Below are 16,092 nucleotides of genomic sequence, written 5' to 3'. Positions count from 1 at the left end.
GCATGTTGGGGGGGAAAGACTTTTCTGCCTTTTGTGACGCACAAAGAAGGGGAAGGGTGAGGGGAAACGTTTAGCTCCTGGAGGCAAAGGTGCTTTGTTTTTTGTGGGTCCAGCAAGCCCTCATCTGGTTTGGCCTGGCTGTGGGTATTCTTCAGAAGTATGAACTGTCCAGGGTCACGGCTCACTTCTTTAGAATTCTTCGGAAGAGAGGCCAGTGTTCCCTGTAAGCTGAGTCAGCGTGAGCTACTCACAGTTTTTTAGCCTCCGGCTCACACATCTTTGTTGTAGCTCAGGGAGGATGGGGCTCCAGAGCAAACGGTCGGCCCTGCCCACTTGCAGTCTAAATTGGGATGGGCCACACCCTTGGCCTTAGAGAGGTGCAGGGATAAACTGTGCCACTGTAACAGCTGGCTGAGCACAGGCAGGTTGGATTCCAGGAGGGCTTATCATTGTTTAGAACCTCGTTGAGCATTCCTTCCTTCGCGCGCTGCATGTCTGGGCTCCCTTTCCTGCCTGCCCCTCTGCATGATGTGACCAGCCCACAACTCCCTGGGAAAACAGTATCAAGTACTTGAGCCATCGCGGGGCATGTGTCCTCACGGACTGCGCCCGGGCAGTGTGCTGTGTCGGCCTGCTCTCTGGCAGGTGTCTGGGGTGCCTTGGCACTTTGTGCTCCGGAAGGCCCCGGACGGATCAGACAGAAGAGCCACTGTGTCCAGCACCCGGTTCCCCGGGTGCAACTGGTGAGAGGCAAGGGGCCCCTTGCTTGTGCTCTTGGCGGGGCTTGAGCCAGTCATTTCGGGTCTACAACACTGTCTTTGAGTTGGGGTCGCCGGAGCAAGGAGACAAGTCCTGAGAGGAGCGGTCCTGGTTCCAGCGGCTAGAGGCCAATCCTTCCCACTGGTGCTGCACTTTGATGCCGTTGTTTTCTTTTGCCGGTCTCTGCCCGGTCCCCAAGGTCTCTTTCCTGGTCAATCATTGCCAGCGAAGAGCCAATCACGGTCTGTGTTAAGACATTTTGACCCCAGTGTTTATCTATCGCAAACAGAGTTTGCCTGGCTTTATTTCTGTTTTGTGGTATTTTGTACTTGGTTTCTGTACAGCATTTGAATGAAGACTGGTGGTGTGTACAGTCCCTGGCCCTGGTCAGTTTCTCCTATAAAGGTTCTCTGCTTCCCCTGCCTGTTTTTACGCTGCCCCCCCCCCCGCAAATAGTTTGGTGTGCTCCACATACGTGGCCAGCAGAGTCCAGAGAATTTGTGAACGGCGATCCCAGCAGAAACTTGCTGAACCATTTTAGGGCTGGCTTCTCTTAGCTGCAGAAGGAGGTTACTTTGCACTTTGCTTCCCATTCTTTGCCTTCTTGATCCAGAAAGAGGATCGGCCCTCTCATCTCATGAAAGCTACATTTGCTCACTCACTCAGTTAGGTCCCAGGTTCAATCCCCAACATCTCCAGCTAACAGGATCAAATAGAAGGTGATGCAAAAGACCACAGCCTGAGACCTTGGAGAGCTGCTGCCAGTCTGGGTAGACAATGCTGACCTTGACTGACCAGTGCTCTGATTTGGTACAAGGCAGCTTCATGTGTTCATGAAGTCCAAAGGCACAGCGCTGGCCCAGTCGATAGGCTTGGTGGCACTCAAAGAACACCGGGAGGCTAGTGCGGCAGAACGTTTTTTTCCACAAACCATGATGACTCTTCTAAATAGACAGGAACTCTCAGGGACAAGTGATGCTCTGTATTCTTGGTGCTTCTGGGGTGGGGGCAACAGTGGGAGGGGCTTTTGGAGTTCTGGCCCCACTGGTGGACCTCCTGAGGGCACCTGGTATTTTTGGCCACTGTGTGACACAGAGTGTTGGACTGGATGGGCCACTGGCCTGATCCAACATTGGCTTCTCTTTTGTTCTTAAATCGAGGCTTGTTCTTCTGTATACTAAATTATTCTTTTTAAAATCATACTGTTTTTCACCAACATAGGCAAGATAGTCACCATTAGGATAACAAGCCTGTAACCTTTGGCTCTCCCTTTTTCCATGTCAGAGAGACTGGGGTTCAGCCCTAAACTTAAAATCCTTAAAATATCTTTAAAAAGAAAGTGTTTGGCATTGCACAGAGAAATTTGAGCTACATACTCAACTCTGGACAAGAGGCAAAAGATGTCGATGTGACCCTTCCCTTGAGTGTTCTTTCCAGGATCTCTGGGGAAGAAGGAGGAGGAGGAGATTGGATTTCTACCCCACCCTTTACTCGGAGTCTCAGAGTGGCTGACAAACTCCTTTCCCTTCCCCTCCCTGCAACAGACACCCTGTGAGGCAGGTGGGGTTGAGAGAGCTCGGACAGAAACTGCTCTTTTCAAGAGCAGCTCTTGTCAGAACTATGGCTTGCCTAAGGACATCCAGCAGCTGTGAGTGGAGGAGTGGGGGATCAAACCCACTTATCCCAGATTAGAGTTCGCGCACTTGTCCACTACACCAAACTGGCACCAAATGTGCAGGTTTACGCTTCATCCAATGAGCGGCTTCAGTCCAGAAGGATTTATCGGATGTGACCAGGGCCATATTTCAGGCCACAATTTAACACATTTCCGACCTTTTCTCGGCTACAGCAGCCTGCTTGCTGCGGAGCCTCAACCAGCTTATTTTGGCCGCTGGTTTTAATGTGCTCGGCTTCCAGCGGGACGGCCTTCCCTTGCTCGCCTATTTTCCATCACTTTTTCTGAGACATCTGTTGACATCATGTTGTTTTGGCTGTGATTATTATAAGAAGACATGGAGTACAGGTTGAGGGAGACTTTTCCTAACCACAGCATCGGGGCGTGCCAATTCTCTTCTCATGCTCCCTATTTCTGTCCAAGCGCAATCAAAGCCGACTTCCTCAGCCCCACTAAATAGATGTCCTTTCGCTGACTTTGCCAGGAATGTCTCTGCCAGCAGAGACCAAACTAAACGTGACGTTTTTCACACATGAGGTTGGGGGTCCCATTCTTCTCTCATGCTTCCTTCTCAGTCGGAGGGCAGCTGCTGCTGGGAACCCGTTTCCCAAACATTGGAAGGCACAGCACAGACTTGGGGGGGGGGGGCAAAGGAGCCCCAGCTTCCCCCTCTGATACTTTCCAGCCCCAAAACGGCCCTGGGGGGGGTCACTGTTTGCCCCACTGGGGGGGGGGGTGGCTGCTGGGGGGGGCACACAACACTCCAGCAGCCATTTGGGGCTGGGAAACCGCCCCTGCTCCTCCCCGCCCCGCCGCTGCAGTCCCAAATTAGCCCAGCTAGAGGACAGGTCTAGTTTGCATCCTTGAGCTGAAGCCTAGTTTCACAACTAACCAGAACGTTTTGTGTTACATCTGAACTGAGCCAGAAACGGACGGTGCCAAGAGAGCCTGGAGGAGAAGGGGATGCTGTGCTTTTGGATCGGTGCTCAGCAGGCCACTACGGAAGCCGAGTGTGAGGCGGGCAGCCGGAATCCGGCAAATCTGATTTAAACCAGGAGTCCCCGTGACGGCTGCGACCCACCGGGGCTAGTCATGCGTGGGTTGCTGACACGGAGCGCCTTCCGCACAGGCAAGCAGCGGGCTCGTGTTGATGCTGCAGACTGGCTGCTCCTCCAGGGGCAGGGGCACCAGCAGCCCTTGGCCAGCCCCACGCAGTAGGGCCGGTCCCGCAGTTGTCCTTCGAGGCAGAAACATGGTCATGAAACAGACATTTTAAAAGACAGGAGGGAAACAGAGTGATTTAGCATTCTCTGCAAGTTTAAATAAGAATTATTGGCTGACGTCTGGCAACCCCTCCTGGGGGGTTGGACTTTTTTCAGGGAGGTGGCTTGATTAGCCTGCCTCTGCGTCCCTGCCCCGGTATTCCTTGGAGGTCGCCCTTCCAAGCACTCGCCAGGGTCAGCCCTGGACAGCCTCCGAGATCTGACGGGACCGGGCTCGCAGCTGGCGGTCTGGAGGAGGTGACAGCAACCACTGGTCAGTCCAAGCCAAGGGACAGCCGTCGCCTCCCCCTTAACGCCTCCCCCTGGTCTGCAGTGGACTGCAGCCGCAGAACCACATGATGCAAGGAAAGTTTAGAGAGTGGCTGAACTTTCGAGCATTGACTACTAATGCAATTTTAATGTAGCAGAGTGTCCATTTAGAAGCAATTAAGGAAAATGTCTTTGTTTAGGGGAGGTGAACATACATGTGAAATATCTACAAAACGTCTTTTCCAGATAGTTCTTTCTAGTTTTTTCCCCATATTTTAATGGACTAATGTTTTGCAGCTGTAGTCATACTGTGATTGGGTCTGTCTGCTGCTGCCAGACATTAAACTATGCTGAGTTACGCCAGATTTTGAACATGTAAAACATGGGCACTCTTCTGAGCGAAATGTGTCTTTCCCCTCTGGCTCATGACGGAACGCCAGAGACTCTGCCTCTTGTTATGATGGGGACTTTGGAAGGAAGATCCTCCAGGTTCTCTGAAGAACCAGTTTCAGCTGTTTGTGAAATAATTCAGCAGCACGTTTGTTTAGACATGCTACAACTTGGACCTAGGAGTCCCAGAGATGTGGGTTTTCTGGGGGAAACTGAATTTGAAAATTTTCTTCTGGTTTCTTGCATATTCTGACAACAGCTCCCTCAGCCAGTCCTGCTTGGGATGAGTCCTCTGCCGTTTGCTCAGGCCGGTGTTTACAGCAGCAGCTCTTGCGCAATCGCAACTTGGGGCTGCCGGTCGTATTCTGCAGCCAGTGTGAGAAGCCCGGCACCCTCCTGGCTTTGCTCTGTGTCATCATGCTTAGGGCAGGCCCAGTTGTACCTCCTCCTCCTCCTCAACTGTCAGCCCATAATTCTGCTAAACCAGATCCATCCATATGTTTCCCAGTAGCCCTCAAAAAGTTGGAGATGTGAAGATCGGGCAGGCAAGGAAGTGGCGCGTCCCGGTGATTTTGCTCTGGTGCCTCCCCGGATCCTCAGGCTAGGCATACTTGGAGGTGCAGGGAGACTCCATCTCCGAGACCAAACCAAAGAACCGTGGTCTGGCTACATGTGACAAAACGCAGTTGCAGGAGGAAGCCGCTTGATTCCCACGGGAAGGCCAACCTTTCTCCATCAACTCTCCATTCCATGACTCCGAGGCCCCTGAGCCCCGTGATGCATGACCAGGGTTGGCAGGATCATGATTCAGCAGCCCTTGTCACTCAGACTTGCCCAGACACCCAACCAAACACTTCATGAAGCAGGATGGCCCCAGCTCCTCACCAACGAGGCTCCCCCCCCTCCCCCGGCTGAACGTGAATCAACCAGATCGCAGGGCAACAGGTCCTGGCGCCTCCCAGCCCCAACAGGTCCTGGCGCCTCCCTGAGCAGCCCCACAACGGACCTTGGCCAGTGGCCCCAGTCACTCCGGTATTCCAGAAGCTTAGTCTTTTGTCTGTCTGTCTGTCTGTCTGTTGAAAAAGAGCCGTTTCTGTCAAGAGCTCTCTCAGCCCCACCTACCTCACAAGGTGTCTGTTGTGGGGAGGGGAAGGGGAAGGAGATTGTAAGCCACTCTGAGACTCCCTTGGGTAGTGAAGGGCCATGGGGTGTAAATCCAATCTCCTCCTCCTCCTCCTCCTCCTCCTCCTCCTCCTCTTCTTCTTCTTCTCTGCTGTGCTTTGTGTAGCCTACTGACGAAGTGGGGCAAGAATAGTAGGCAGGTAACCTACGGGTTATGCAGATATGCAGACGATACCACTCTAATGGCAGAAAGTGAAGAGGACCTAAAGAGCCTCTTGCCCAGGGTAAAAGAGGAGAGAGCAAAAGTGGGCTTGAAGCTCAACATCAAAAAAACTAAGATCATGGCATCCGGCTGGTCCGCTGGTGCCAGAAAGGCTGTGTTGGTTTTCCCCAACTGCTCTGTTGGCAGGACACAGTGTGTCCCGCCCCCCGCCCCCCCAGGCAGGTGCAGGTGCAGGTGCAGACCCATGCAGTGCTTGTCCAGATGATGTGGAGCACACAGAGTGGGACATCTGGTGCTTGGTCTTGCGGCCCTTGGTCTGGGAGAAAATATGATGAGCAGGTGCCCCTCCCCAAGTCCCGCAGTTCCTGGCCCAAGCAAATTATCATTCTGAGAAGCTGATCTTTCAGTAAGGCTCACCAAAGGGAGCTTTCAAAGAACCCCAGAGTTGCCCAGAGAACCACCGCACTCGTACCTCTGCTTCACCGGATTGCTTCTTTCTGCCTTAAGTCAGGAAAAACCTCAACAAGCAAATTGGGGAGAATGAATGACAGTGGCGTTAATAAAGGTGTTAGAGAAGTCTACTCCCCTGTGGCCCTATCCACAAAAAACCTTCCTTGGAGGCTCTTCTTTTATCTTCACTGACGTGCACGAGGCAGCGCGCGAGGCAGGGCCTTCTCAAGAGCGGCACCAAGACTGTGGGACTTCTTCCTCGAGAAATTCACCTCCCTACCTCCTTCCCTCCCTGGCATGAAAGACGCAAGAGCATCCTTAAACATCCTCAAGCGTTTCATACCACGGAGGGCGTCCGCTGAATTCCTCTAGGAATATATCGTAAAATAAATATAATATAATATAAATATATACTTACATTTGCTGGTTGTGTTGTTGAATTCTGGTATACTTCTTGCTGGTCTCAGTTTGTTTGCGGCTGTATTTTTTCTGATGTGCGTTTTTTAACTTATATGACTTGTTTTAATTAAGACCGTTAGCAACTCTGTGGGATTTTTATGAACCTCAAAGCTGAGTATAAATATTTAAGCAAGAGTCACCAAACGGTGGTTAGATGTGGTCTATTCTGACTCTTCTCAAGATAAAGGTCTCGACTTCTTCGTAGAACTTAACTGAAGAATACCGTAAAAGGAAGGGCAGGGACGCTGGCGTCAAGCAAGGAGTGATCTCTTGCAAAACGGCTTTTGTTTCAGTTTCCATGAGGCTAAATAACTCGAGGATGTCTCACGAGGAGGGGTCTCGTGACAGGGGTCTCCCTTTGTCAGCTTGAGAAAGGGGGTTTATCCCCCACCCTTCTGGGCCCCCCCCCCACTATCCTAGACAGGCAGAGGAGGAGAGAGAGTCAGGGTCGAGGTTAGGGCGGCCAGGTCTGGGAGACTTTGGGGGGTGGATCCGGGAGAGGGCGGGGCTTGGGGAGGGGAGGGGGTCTCAGCAGGGTCCAAGGCCACAGTAGAGTCCACCCTCCAGAGCAGCCGCTTTCTCCAGGGGAGCTGATCTCCGTCAGCTGGGGATCAGCTGTGAAAGCGGGAGATCTCCAGGCCCCACCTGGAGGCTGGCAACCCTAGTGGCAGGGAGGCTCCTTCTGCCCGCCACACAAGCAAGAGGAGACTGGCCCCGTGGCCCCGAGCAGAGTTGTGCTGGTCTCAGTCCCTTGGCTCCAATGGACCTCCACGCACACGCACTCGCATCCCGCTGACGGGCAGGAGACCCCCTTTCCGAGGGGCCAGGCTTGTGGCCAGGACCGAGCTCTGTCTGTGTGTGAAGATTCAGAGGGGCTGGGCTGGGCCCGGGGAGCTGAACCACTGCCTCCGCGCCTGTTTCAGAGCCGGGACAGGAGGGCCCGGCGGGGAAAGTGGGAGGAGAGCCTGCTTCCCCCCTCTTTTCCTTCTGTAAACTTTTAATCTGGACAGAGATCGCCTGGCTTCAGTAACCTCTGCTCTGGCAATCTCCAGACTAGATGACTGCAACACACTCTCTGTGGGGCTGCCCTTGGAGATGGCTCAGAAGCTGCAGCTGCTGCAGAATGCGTCAGCTGGATGAATAACTGGGGCCCAGGGGTCTGAAGACATAAGGCCAGTTCTGGCCCGCCTGCATTGGCTGCCTGTCAGCTTCCGGTCCCAATTCAAGGTGCTGGTCTTCACCTACAAAGCCCTACATGGCTTGGGGCCACAATACCTGTCTGAGCGCCTCTCCCAACCCCAATTCACCCTCCAAGAGCTTCCTCTGGGTGCCAATCCCTTTAGCGGCTCAGGGAGTGGCAACTAGGGGGAGAGCGGCCTTTTCGGTGGTGGTCCCCCGTCTTCGGAACAACCTCCTCCCTGCTGTGGCCCGCCTGGCACCAAATTTGCCAACTTTTCAGCACCAGGTTAAGGTAGCCCTCTTTGTGGTGGCCTTTAAAGACCTCCTGGGTCAAGCAGGGGCCTGATAGGATTAGCCAGGTACTTTCCTTTCCCTTTGGGTCTCTTGTATCCCATCACTAGACGCATAGTCAACAAGCTCCCGTGGGTCACGGTCATCTCCATCAAGTAAAATCTGGCCCTGCCTTTCTCCAAGGAGCTCGGAGTGGTGGTCGTGGGTCCGGCCTATTGCTTTGGACCCTTTTCATGTTATTTTCAGTTAATTTTAAACTCTTAATGTTTTATCTTTTGTATGTTATTGTTTTTATACTGTTGTAAACCACCCAGAGAGCTTTGGGCACAGGCCTGATATAAGAAGAAGAGATTGGATTCATACCCCATGGCCCTTCACTACCCAGAGGTGTCTCAGAGGGGCTCACAAACTCCTTTCCCTTCCCCTCCCCACAACAGACAGACACCCTGTGAGGCAGGTGGGGCTGAGAGAGCTCTTGACAGAAACTGCTCTTTTTCAAGGACAGCTCTTGTCAGAGCTATGGCTTGCCCAAGGCCAGCCAGCCAGGTGCCAGTGGAGGAGGAGTGGGGAATCAAACCCGGTTCTCCCAGGTTAGAGTCCGCCTGCACTTCACCACGACACCAAACTAGAAATGAAATAAATTGTTGTTGCTGCTGCTGCTGTTGATGTTGATGATGTGATGATTCTGAAAGGGGAGCCTGTGGTGTGCCCAGCCCCTCTCCCCCCCACACACACACACCCAAGGCCTGCTGCAGCTGGACTCCCTCCTTCCCCTGGGCGGCGGCAGCAGCAGCGCTGGGGGGCTGTGGAAGAACAGCCTCCCGCCTGCCGCCACCGTCTCTCCCGGGCTTTTCCTGCTTGGCAGCCAGACAGATGTGTGGGGAGGGAGAGGCGAGGAGTGGAGGGGGAGCTCTGTGTCTGTAGGGGCAGATGTGCATGCGTGGGTGTGCATAGTAGGCGCTTCTGTCGGCCACCTCCGGGGTGGGTGCTGCCAGTCTCTGGTTCTGAGCATGTGGGAGGCTGCCACACTGGCCGAGAGGGCCCTTGGCGGAGGGCGCCATTCTTGGAGTGGGGGTACGTGTTCCCACCACCACCACTACCCCTCTGCAGCTGTCTTTAGGCTGGGTTGTTTTCTGTTTGGACATGCCAGGGCTAAGTTTGGGCATTGAAAACGATTCCTGGCCCAAATTGAGCTCTGCCTCAGTGCCCATGGAGGTCTCAGATGCCCATGGAGTCCCGTAGCATCCTAAAGGCAAAGAACATTTCTGGCAGGGGAGGAGTGCTTGTGAGTCTCGGCTCACTTCTTCAGAGACAGGTCTTGATCGGATCTGCGAGAACGCCTAGGAAGGGAGATGCTGGGGGTCAGGGTGTGGGTCTGAGAGGGAGGAGTTCTCCCTCATCACACTGGGGCGTAGGGTCCCCTTCTGCGCGTGAATGGTGGTAGGCTCAGGTCTCACTGCCAAAAGGAGAAAGTACCTCATGCAGTAATTTATGGGATTCACTACGGCCAGCTGCAGTTGTGACCACCACATGTTGCCCTGGATAGGAGACTGGCCAGATGTCCCCCCCCCCCGCAAGTATATCAGTAGCAGGAGCCAAGAGGAGCCTGCTGCCTGTCCAGAGGCGCCCGGCCGGCCCCGTGGCTCTCAGCCCTGCCGGAGGGCTGCTGCTTCCCAGTGGGGCAGGGCGGGACCGTCCCTTGGCAGGCAAGACGGCCAACGGGGCAGTCCGAAGCGCTGCAGAGCAAGGCTCCTGAATGCAGGAAGGTCAGATAGGTCAGATAAGATTTGGCTCTTGTCAAAAGGTGACAGAGCATTTTTAAAACATCTGTTTAGACTCGCACAGCTGGGACCTGTGCGATAGAGCAGGCCCAGAGGCTTGTCTCAGGCATTCCCCCTCCTCCTCCCCGCCCCCATTTAATTTGGCTTCGGGAACTGGCTCCCATCATGGGCTGCCTGAAGGAGTCCTCTAGCCCAGCCAGAAGTTTAAAACTGGGCAAGAATGGAACTGGTCTTGATGAGAACGCTTGGGGACGATCGTGCCGGAGGAACAGAAGAAGTACGCCCGGTGCTCAGAAATGACATCAAGCCAAGTAATGTTAGTGATACCAATTGTAATCACAGCTGGATTTGTTAAACATTTCTAGCAAGTTAGACTGTATTGCAGGCAGCAATGCGTAGTGGTTGGCGTTTTGGATGAGGGTTTAGGAGGCCTTGGTTCAAACCCCCACTCTTCCGTGGAAGCTGGCTGGGTGATCCTGGGTCCATCACTTTCTCCCAGCATAGCCTACCTCACAGGGTTGTTGTGATGATAAAATAAAGAACATAAGAGAAGCCAATGGTCCATGCAGTCCAGCACTCTGTGTCATACAGTGGCCAAAACCCAGGGGCCATCGAAAGGTCCACCAGCAGGGCCAGAACTCCAGAAAACCTCCCACTGTTGCCCCCCCCCACAAGCACTAAGAAGTCAGAGCATATGAACATAAGAGAAGCCATGATGGATCAGTCCAGTGGCTCACCCAGTCCAACATTGTGTGTCACACAGTGGCCAAAACCCAGGTGCCATCGGGAGGTCCACCAGTGGGGGCAGAACTCCAGAAGGTCTCTCCCACTGTTGACCCCCCCAAGCACCAAGAAGACAGAGCATCCCTTGCCCCAGACCGAGAGTTCCTGTCTATACCTTGTGGCTAAGAGCCACTGACGGACCTCTGCTCCATAGAGAACCAAGTTTGGGTCCAGTGGCACCTTTCAGACCAACAAAGTTTAATTCTGCACACTTCTTCAGTGTTGGAGTAATAGCGAAGGGTTTTTTTTTTGCTTAATCTTCATTTTGCTTTCTCGACTAGCCCATTAATATGGAGTAACAACCCCTGTTACAGACCTCCTCGTGTCGTTCATTGTGAGCCTAAACACTTGAAGCGGCCCTCTGCTGCTCCCTTCCCTTTCCAGGTGCAGAACTGGTGCTTGTCTTGGAAGCACCAATAAATGTGGCGCTGAGAGCTGAGGGCCAGCGCAAGGCGCACTGAGGGCCAGAGGTGACGCTGCACATGGACGGTGTGCTTCTTCGGCTGGGAAGAGGGGGGACGGGCATTTCCCCCTCCTTCCTGGCTGTGGGTGGGACGGTCTTCACAGCTGTGTGAGATGGCGGCGGCAGCTGTGGGGCAAGGAGGGGCCACCTTGAGGGCACGGAGCAGTGGCTGCCGGGGGGAGTAGCAGGTGGTGGGCCCTGTTGCCTGTGTGTCTCTGTGGACCTGCGCTGGTGAAACGGGTGAGGAGAGGCCTGGCCTTGTCTGTTGGGAAACTGAAAAGCTCCTGTGGGAACAGCCAGGCAGGATCTGCCCCCACTGGTCATTTATTTATTTATCATATTGCACCCCCCCAGGACCTCCCTGAAAGGGGGCTTTCCTAAGGGGCTTCAGGAGGCCCCCACCACACCATACGGTCCGTACGTGGGTTCGCCACCCAGCTGTCTACCTGCCTAAGGATCGAATCACCCACTACCAAGAGCCCCCCTCCCTCCCTCCCTGCCCAGGGATGGTTCCTTGGCGCGAAAGGATACCCGCTCACCAACTGGGGAAGAGGTCCCTTCTGAGGGCATGTTCCCCTTATCCTCAACACGGTGCCCTGTTTCCCCTCGACCCTCATGCTCCCTGACAGCGGCAGGGCTGCCAGATCCAGAGTGGGACATATCTAACAAGTCCCCGAGAGTCTTCTCCATGTGCCTAACTGACTGTCTCTGCTTCTCCAGGTCTGCCACCTTGGCCTCAAGGGAGCAAACTCGTTCCCTGAGAACCAGGAGCTCCTTGGAGATTGGATTGATAGCCCATGGCCCTTCACTACCCAAAGGAGTCTCAGAGCTGCTCACAAACTCCTTTCCCTTCCCCTCCCCACCACAGACAGACACCCTGTGAGGGAGGCGGGGCTGAGAGAGCTCCCGACAGAAATGGCTCTTTTTTCAAGAACAGCTCTTGTCAGAACTACGGCTTGCCCAAGGTCATCCAGCCAGGTGCAAGTGGACTGTTTCTATCCAAAGGTAACAGGAAACTGTTTTCCTCATGTTCCTGTCCCCAGCGGTGGAAAGCACAGGTGGTCTGTTACTTCAGTGTCATTGAGGTTTCTACTAAGGTAGGTTTTGACACAGGTGCGGGCGTGTGCATCAGGCCACAAAAGTGGAGGCAATTATAACAAGTGCCCTTTTGGCCATGTTGGCTATGATGATTTTCCAACCTGAAGGAATTCAGGGAGGAAGGGCCACAAAAGTTGCCAGTGCAAGAGAACCTCCTGTTTCAAGGCCTCGTTCTCTCCATGGACGCTGAGTGGTTATGGCTGGGCAGAGCTCGTTGGCCGCTCGAGTGGTCAGTCCCGAGGGAGAGCACAGGTCCTCCAGCCAGCCTGCAGTGGCAGAGATGTTGAGTTTTCTCCAGGCAGCCTCGGAACAAGACCTCTGACCGGATGCCTTGAGAAGACAAACGTCTGCTCTAGACAGCATCCATATCCAGACAACTTCACATTAGGAAGTTTCTAACATAGCATCTCAAGTTCATCTTCCCCACCACAACCACAGATCCCTTCTCTGAAAAGAGTTCTGCTTATTCGGTGTGCCCTGACAAAAGCCCTCTTCGACTTCTTTGTATGTCCTGATTTGGAAAAAGGATTTTATGGCTGCAACTGAATCAGCCAAACCAGTAGGTGAGGGGGGGGGGGATGCTACTAGTTAAGAGGGACGTCTTGAGTTTTCCACTCTGGGAGGCTGGGATGGATGCAGCTTCCCTTCCAAAAAGCCTACCTACCTCTCGCAGGTCCCAAGAGCGAATCTCTCCCAGCTTCTACCCAAATCCATCTCCTGTCTAAGAACAGAGGTTAGAAACCAGAAGGGCCCGCGCCCAGAAGGTGAGACCCCTTTCCTGTCCTGCCACTGAAGGAGAAGTGGACAGAGGGGGGGGCCTGCCGTGGAGTTCCTTCCTCCTGCTTCGTTCCAGGACAGCAGGCAAAGCAGCCCCAGAGAAGGAGGCCCCCCCGGCAGGTGCTGGGGAGGAGGAGGCTCATGTTTCCGCCGCGGGGCCCCTCCTCGAGATTCCCAGGTGATCCTCCTCTGTTGTCTGTCTCCTTAGGGGCAAAGCTGGATGTATGGAATAATCTTGTATTTGGACCAGAGATGCATTATCCTTTTGGCACAAGAAGCAGAGACTTTTTGTCTGTCAGCATTAGAGACTCTCTCTCAGACTAGTTTTCTATAGATATCTGGGAGGGCTTCATCTTTTGCAAGAGGACACCGTTCTGCTGGCCTTTCCTCTTGAGCTGGAAAAGGGGAAGGGGCGTTCCTGTCTGCCCTTGGGACTCCGCGGAAGAAGGGAAGTTTGCAGCCCCCCCCCCAGGAAGGAAAGCCGCTTGGTGTTCCGGAGGGACAAAGAGCCAGGGAGGACGGCTTCGGCAGCTCTCTGTCCTTCTGCGCTGGACCACGGCCTACAGACAGGGCTAGCTCTGCAGCCTGCTCCCCCATGCTCTTTTTGTAGCAGGAACTCCTTTGCGTATTAGGCGACACACCCCTAATGTAGCCAATCCTCCCAGAACTTAGAGAGCTCTTCTTACAGGGGCTACTGCAAGCTCTTGGAGGACTGGCTACATTAGGGGTGTGTCGCCTAATACGCAAAGGAGTCCCTGCTACAAAGAGAGCCCTGCTGGCAGTGCCACTTGGACCCAAGGTGGGCTGAGAAGGTGATACGACTGGAGTGGAGCCCCCCACACACACACACAGGCCCCGCCCAGGCCCAGCAGGGGCAGCTGAGGAGGAAGTGGGGGGGAGGGGTGCTGGTGGCAGCAAAACGCCTGAAGCGGGCGGCCCGGGCTCCAGGGCACTTGTTCAGTCAAAGAGATGGAGGCAGACCAGCACCCCGGTCTCAAAACTGCTGTCAGGAGACTGAGCCAGACAGGAGTCCAGGAGCACCTTAAAGGCCAACAGGTTGTCTGGGGCAGAAGCTTTGGGGAGTCAGCGTTGTATCTGACGAAGGGAGCCTTGACGCTCAAAAGCTTCTTACCAGGGGTTCTGACGGGTCTCGAAGGGGCTCCTCCTCGTCTTGAGTCTGGCTCTTCTACAGCAGACTGACTGACACAGCTGCCCACCTGGAACCACCCACCAGGGACTGCCGACATATCTGCTGCAGCAGAGCATCTAGTTTGGCCCCACTTGGACCAGACGCTGATGGAAGCCTTGCATGGGCTGTGGAGAGCTGGGGAGAAGGCCGAGGACTGGCACGAGGAGGGACGCGCGTTTACTGAACCCTCACGGACCCCTTTTTGCTCACGAGAGGTATCCGTTCCAGGTCAAGTCAGCACTTTTGCTCTCGGAGCGCAGCACAGATCACATCCTGTTTATAATGCTTCCCTGGCTGTATGCAAACAGCTGCTAGCACTTAAATGTCCAGCTTTCTTCATGGCTGCCCCTTCTTCTCTTGGCATTCATGCTTCTCTTATTCCTCATTGACAGAGGAACACAGACCTCTCACTCGTAGGCTCTCGCTGGTCCAGCTGCTAATTTGAAACTGCTTTGGGCCTTAAAGGGAAAACGTGTATGACACACCCTCCATGAGAGCTGCTGTCTTTATAGAGAATATAAATGCAGAGAAAGGCAGAGAAATCAGGTAGTTGCTAATGAAAACTATCCCACTTTCTGTCTTGGTTTGACCTTCCAACTAGTGGGCACTGAAACATTTCATTCCCATGCGAGACACACACGAGAAGAACTCCTTTGAAGGGGTGTCCTGTTGCTGTGGGGGGTGGAACCTGTAGCCAGGCGTGGCCCTGGGTGGCTGCCGTATGGACGCAAGCTTGCATATCTTCCCTTGGGAAGAGCCGGTCAAAGTCACCAGCAGCCAATGCCGGGGGGGAGGGTGTCACTGCAAAGGTATCATCATGCAAACCGCTTAGTTCTGCGCTGAATAAAACAAAGGGCCATGTTTTGTGGCACAGGCTGTTTATCCCATTGGGATTTAACCAAGAATCTCTTCTGCCGCATGGATGTTGTTGTGTGTCCACATGAACACAAGGCAATTGGCAGTAATTACAGCCTGTCAGGGGAGAGTACGCATTTATGGCAATTGACAGAGCAGACATCCCACAGTAGGGGGAATGAGCCCGTGTCCTTCATCTTCACCCTCCGGTCACACTTGCTGATGTTCATTCACATGCCGTTGTATTTTCCGTATCTGTGGGTCAGGTGGATATTCACTGAGTCCTTGGCAGAAAAGGCAAGAATGCCTTAAGGTGTTGTTGTTTTTGTTGACACTGTCTAACCATCTCATCCTTTGCCGTCCCCGTCTTCTTTGACCTTCAATCTTTCCCAGCATCAGGGTCTTTTCCAGTGAGTGCTCCCTTCTCATTTGGTGGCCAAAGTATTTGAGCTTCAGTTTCATTATCTGGCCTTCCAGGGAACAGTCAGGGTTGATTTCTTTGAGGATTGACTGATTTGTTCTTCTTGCAGTCCAAGGGACTCTCAAGAGTCTTCTCCAGCACCATAGTTCAAAAGAATCTATTCTTCGGCGCTCGGCCTTCCTTATAGTCCAACTCTCGCAGCCATACATGACTACTGGGAATACCATTGCTTTGACCATGCGGACTTTTGTTGGCAGGGTGATGTCTCTACTTTTTATCATGCTGTTTAGGTTCGCCATCGCTTTCCTCCCAAGGAGCAGGCGTCTTTTAATTTCATAGCTGCAGTCACAGTCTGCGGTGATCTGGGATCCCAGGAACGTGAAGTCTGTCACTACTTCCGCGACTTCCCCTTCTATTTGCCAAGGAGTGATGGGGCCGGATGCCATGATCTTAGTTTTTTTAATGTTGAGCTTCAAGCCCAGTTTTGCACTCTCCTCTTTTACTCTGAGCAAAAGGCTCTTTAGGTCCTCTTCACTTTCTACCATTAGAGTGGTATCGTCTGCATATCTGAGGTTGTTGATCTTTTCCCCAGCAATCTTAATTCCCACTTGTGATTCATCTAGGCCAGCATTTCGCATGATGTAC

This window comes from Gekko japonicus, unplaced genomic scaffold (assembly GCF_001447785.1).
Source record: "Gekko japonicus isolate JY-2015 unplaced genomic scaffold, Gekko_japonicus_V1.1 scaffold623, whole genome shotgun sequence".
Classification (NCBI taxonomy): domain Eukaryota; kingdom Metazoa; phylum Chordata; class Lepidosauria; order Squamata; family Gekkonidae; genus Gekko; species Gekko japonicus.
This window is presented reverse-complemented; position numbering follows the sequence as displayed.